The sequence below is a fragment of the Euprymna scolopes genome, chromosome 20 (genome assembly GCF_053919585.1).
Source record: "Euprymna scolopes isolate OS-2025 chromosome 20, ASM5391958v1, whole genome shotgun sequence".
Lineage (NCBI taxonomy): Eukaryota > Metazoa > Mollusca > Cephalopoda > Sepiida > Sepiolidae > Euprymna > Euprymna scolopes.
Window position 1 is genome coordinate 48297110 of NC_136501.1, and position 5942 is coordinate 48303051.

The 5942-nt window shown below is 36.4% G+C and overlaps 1 pseudogene; it reads left to right on the forward strand.

The window, feature by feature from the left end:
- The first annotated feature begins 2360 nt into the window (after positions 1 to 2360).
- Positions 2361 to 2487, forward strand: LOC145241796 (U2 spliceosomal RNA; annotated as a pseudogene).
- Positions 2488 to 5942: the final 3455 nt, after the last annotated feature.

Below are 5942 nucleotides of genomic sequence, written 5' to 3' on the forward strand. Positions count from 1 at the left end.
CTATAAAAGTGGTATAAGTCCTCATAATCTGAAACTACGTTATCTAGAGTACTTGGTTAAGGACATTTTTTATATTAGGGGATAACATAATATCATTCAGAGAGCCTTGGCATAATAGATAAAGTACTAAATAAAAAATCAGTTCTAAGTGATACTCTTCTGGTTTAATCCTCAGTGTGGATGATACTAAGAATACAATTGCAAATTACTTCTACCCAATCATGACAGGTGGAATGAGAGCATGCTACTCCTGCAGATTAAAATAAAGAGCTCCGTTCAAAATTCTGTACAGATTCCAGGTTCAATAGAAATAGAAGTACAATATGGTCCTCATTCTTTCCTGGAAAATATTGAGTGTGCATTAAAGTGGTTAAATCTACTGACTAGTATGCAACAAAATAAATTGCTGACCAAGAAACATATTCTTAAGAGAAGATGGTTCTCAGAGTTTGGATTAATGGAAAATAATGGTAAATAATATAAAAACACTAGAAATCACAGGGAGATGCCTGGCACAACATAAACAGAGAAACTATAGAATATGATTACAAAATCACTGAGGATGAAGCAGAAGTTTAACACAAATAAATTATGAATAAAAATAAAGAGATGAAAGACGGAGGAAAATAAAATGAGAAAGAAAAAATAGACACACTTCTCCCATACATTCAAATAGACAATATTATAGACTTAAATCATTAAATTCATGCTGGGGACAAATTTGTAATTACGAGACTAAACATAGTACAAAATCCAGCCAAAAACAGTGAGTGGAATTACAAACCAGTAAAAAAAAAAAAAAAATAATGTATTGTATTGTATTGGTAACGTTTTTAGTCACGTGCAAGTGTGCAAGCGTGAAGTCACTCCATCGGTCGGTCGGTCGGTCGGTCTGTCCATAACACTTTTGTGCTTGGCCTTTTTGGTTAAGATCAAAAGTATGTTGTTAATAGATGCTGTTCTTAGCTTTTTAAGTTTTTCTTGGCCTTTTGACCAAGATCAAAGTGTAGTCCAGTTCCGGGTTTTTGGAGTTGCCTGATTGTCCCCGTTGTGGGACAACGGCCGTAGAAACTACGGATCACGCTTTCTTCGATTGCCGCGAACTCCGCCAGTACTGGTCGTATGTCAGCAGAGTGACGGCTCGCATCGATCCTGAGCATCCTCGCCCAATGACTGTATCCAATGTTGTAGACAACGTGAGGCCGCCGTGGGACCGGGAAAGACAAATAGTCTACGTTACGATCCTGGCCGTGGCGAGAATGGTGATTTGGACGTCGCGTCTGCAAGGTTGCCGGGGGGGGGGGTTGTCTTTTTCTGATCAAGATCTGATCGCGTTCTTTAAACACCAACTACGGGTGAAGATCAGATGTGATAGAAGAAGGCTGCATCGCGCGGCATTTGACAGAAGATGGATACATGTGGCAAGTCTGTGTGTACGAAGAGGAGCCAAATTTGAATACGTGTTCCCCGCCTAGGTGTGGAACGCGCAGTTCTGTAAAGTAAAATTAAACAAGTAGTCTCTCAGCTAGCTGAGTGTGTGTTCCATCCCTCCCCGATTAGGAAGCCTCCAAGATTCCCATCCCCTCTTACCTGCAATTTTTGTTTTCACCCTTCCTCTAAATTTTACCCATCTTGGAGAAAAAGAAATACAAACTAACCTCCATCCCTTACCCACAAAAATTTTCTTTTCTCCATTCACCCCCATCTAGAGGGCATCCCCACCTAGAGACTGACCCGCAGAAGCGAGGTTCCTTTTACAAACCTAGTGGAACGGGCAGTCTATCAACTAGACGGGGTTGGGAGGGTCCTACTAATCACCTTTTGTTTTTTCTTCCCCCGCCCTCGACACAAATGAATTATTGTACCATTTTATTGTTATCTTTTTTGTTTTTACACGTCAATAAAAAATGTTTTAAAAATTGGGAGTTACTAGGACGTCCCCCAATATGAAAGGGTGAATGCGGTATTATGGTGAAAGAAGATACTAGCTGGGAGAAACTTTTGACTTTGTTTAGTTCTGGAGTGACAAGGATGACCAACGACCCCCAAAATCCCCCCTTTTGAGTTGGCCATGTGCCAAAGTTTTTTGTTCATCGTTAATTTTGACTGTATTTTTTAACATGAATAAAAGATTTAATATCTCAAAGTGTAGTATCTGTTCCGGCAGATACTGCAAGCAATGACCATATGTGGGGGAAACCCCACATATAAGACCTTGGTCAATGAAGGGGCAACCCTTCATACCAATTGTCACTATCCAGCTCCCCTACTCCCCGGGGAGTTGGTCCCCATTTCCCCTTCACTCCTCACTTTAAAAATCGGCCTTGTGCCTAATTTGCTCGGTGGGGGAGCAAATAAATACCCTTTTCTTGGCCTTTTAGCCAAGATCAAAGTGTAGTATCTGTTCTTACTACATGCTGTACTTATTGTGATAAAAAGTGGGGGATCACTTTTCTGTATTAATTTAATGAAAAATGATCACCTACTTTATAACTAGTCAGTCTCAAAGCCATTCAAGTCATTCTCCAGATCATTCAAGTTGTTTTTCAAGGATTCCAGTTATTTTTTAAGCATTCAAGTCATTCTTAAGGTCATTCAATTCATCCTTAAGTTCATTAAATTCATTCTAAGTCTTTTACTTTTTATCTGTTTAAGTCATTTCAGCCCATTTTTTGGTCATTTTAGTTTATCTTTAAGAATTTCATGTCAATCCTACATTCACGCATTCATTCATTACACAAGAGCACGCGACTAATGGCTATCGGCCTTGTTATACGTCGAACTGACCTTCAATGGAAATGATAATAATTTCGACACTCTATAAAGATTCTGTGGAACCTCATTAAAAAAGGGGTTTTCTACTAATAGTGATTTTTTTTTCATTTCATTTTACTATAGAAATTGGGTTCCCCTCCTCCTAAATTAGTTTTTGGTGGTATAATCATATTCAGTTTATTTCATGCTATTTGCTGTGCTCTCTTTTTTTTTTTTCTAACCTTTGCTAGTTTTTGCTGCCATATTGTCTCCTTGTTAAAATTTTCGTGTTTTTTATTTTGAGTGCCAAGAAACGATTACGTCATTGCTTCTCCTTTTTAGGAAATCTGTAACCGTTGGGATTTATTCAATTACCCCCTCCCTCTTCTTGGTATCTGTCGTCTCTGTCTTGGTCACTCCCATCTCGTTCTCTCTTTAAACGTAAGTCTTGGTAGGCTGCTATTGGCTTCCTCTCCTGCTACTACTGCTTCATTGGTGCAGCGAAGGAAGTTAGCTAGTGATAAAATATTGACTATGTTTGGATTTTTAGAGTCGCAGAAAGAGGTTGGGGTATTTAGTTTAGCATTATATGAAGATCAAATTGATGATCATTTGAAATCTGTGAATCTTTTAGAAGAACAGATTGTCCATGTTTATTTGACGGAAGAGATTGATGAGACTACAATTTATTCCTTTAATAAAGAATGTACCTTGTTCTGGATACAAGTGTTGGAAAAAATATATAGATTAAGACCTTCTAAGGTTGATGATTCCATTGAAGATCGGGAGTCCACTGTGAAAATCAAGAGTCCTAATTTGGTACCCAAGATTGAGTGCTCTAAGTTCAATGATAAGGATCTGGAGACTGATTTGGCCTTTCTGAATTTCAGTAGGGAATTTCAGAATTGCATAGCTAATTTTGTACTGCGACGCTTTAAAGCTAATCGTTTTGAAATATCACATAACTGATTACGCCTTCCAGTTAATTAGACATTTGACAGTATCTGATGAAAACGATCAGGTTGCTCTAAACATTCTCGCTACATACTTTTTGGATTAAAAGAATATAATTGACTCGATTTTTTCTTCTATATTACGTACTGACTGTAATCAGAGTTTTTTTTTCTGTCTGTTTCAATTTACTCAAAACCGCACACACCTCATCTTCTCATGTATCGTTCTCTTCTTCCTCTTCTACTTCTTGCTCTTTTTCTTCTTTTTTCTTCTCAGTCGTCAGAAGCGTCGTCTTTGTCTTGACTACGTTTTTCCTTCTCCCTTCTTGCTCACAGTGACCCGTTTTTATGCTAAGCTGAACTCTCGTGTGTGCGAGAGAACACGAGATTTTGCGTGATTACTTGGCAATATTAACCGGCCGCCGCCATCTTGCCATTTTTCTTTGGACATGCCCGCTTTGCAGAGTGCACACCTCGAGCGTTTGTCAGATAAGCCCGTCTGTTCGCAATTTATTACACACTGACAAACTAAGTAATGTTTCTCCCGTCAGGAAGTTTCTTAGTATTTTGAAGGTTCAGATATGAGCTAAAAAAAAAACTCGTTTGGATTCGAGTTTTTGGAGATTGAATCTCTTGGGAATAAATTGCTTAGCAACATAGTTTTTGGCAAGTTATCGGCTTTCTTTAAGATAGAATTAGTTCACAAGCTTGGAAATAATTTTCCATCCCTTGAGGAAATATTAGATAATTGTTCTGCAATTCACGTACATTGGATTTTTGTAAGCAATTTTTACATACATTGAATTTTTGTAAGCAATTTTCACATACATTGGATATTTGTAAGCAATTTTCACATACATTGGATTTTTGTAAGCAATTTTCACACACATTGGATTTTTGTAAGCAATTTTCACATACATTGGATTTTTGTAAGCAATTTTTACATACATTGGATTTTTGTAAGCAATTTTCATATACATTGGATTTTTGTAAGCAATTTTTACATACATTGGATTTTTGTAAGCAATTTTCACATACATTGGATTTTTGTAAGCAATTTTCACATACATTGGATTTTTGTAAGCAATTTTTACATACATTGGATTTTTGTAAGCAATTTTCATATACATTGGATTTTTGTAAGCAATTTTTACATACATTGGATTTTTGTAAGCAATTTTCACATACATTGGATTTTTGTAAGCAATTTTCATATACATTGGATTTTTGTAAGCAATTTTCACATACATTGGATTTTTGTAAGCAATTTTCACATACATTGGATTTTTGTAAGCAATTTTCATATACATTGGATTTTTGTAAGCAATTTTCATATACATTGGATTTTTGTAAGCAATTTTCACATACATTGGATTTTTGTAAGCAATTTTCACATACATTGGATTTTTGTAAGCAATTTTCACATACATTGGATTTTTGTAAGCAATTTTCATATACATTGGATTTTTGTAAGCAATTTTTACATACATTGGATTCTTGTAAGCAATTTTCACATACATTGGATTTTTGTAAGCAATTTTCACATACATTGGATTTTTGTAAGCAATTTTCACATACATTGGATTTTTGTAAGCAGGATTCTTACCCTCGTAAAGTTGTGAGTCCTGTTAAGAACTTTTCTCATGAGCTTATGTATACCTCTGCTATCAAAAAAAACTTCCACCTTGGAGAATTTTTATACCAAGGTGGCTAAAGCAAATTACAGTTGTAATTTTTGCAAAACTAATGGCCATCGGGGTTATTGTTGTAGTTCTTATCCTACTTCTGTTGTAAGGTTTAAAAGATGCAAGGGGTTGGGGTTGTGCTCTTAATGTTCGAGTCCTCTGTACGATGAGAAAAAATGTTTCTGCGAGAAGAACGAATCTGGTACTTGTTGGTCTTGCAAAAGAGAGGAATTGTATAATTTAGTGGCCTAGTTGAGTCGGTTCTCTTACAACGGCTAATATCTGTTGGCTTAATAATAGTTCATCAATTCTACCAGTCATTAAAATCTCTATCGATATAGACTGTGACAAACAAGTATCCTTCAATTGTTTGCTGGATACAGGTAGTGAGACACCTTATTAATCTCTTAGCTTGTTGGATAAGTTTCCTGGTTTAGTTTTTCCCTTAAAGGATCGTGAATCCTTAATTAAGCTTTTCTTGGGGAAAGAGCTAAAAAATTTGAAAAGAATCGACCTCAACGTGAAGGAATCCGTCCTGTGTCTTTCTTGA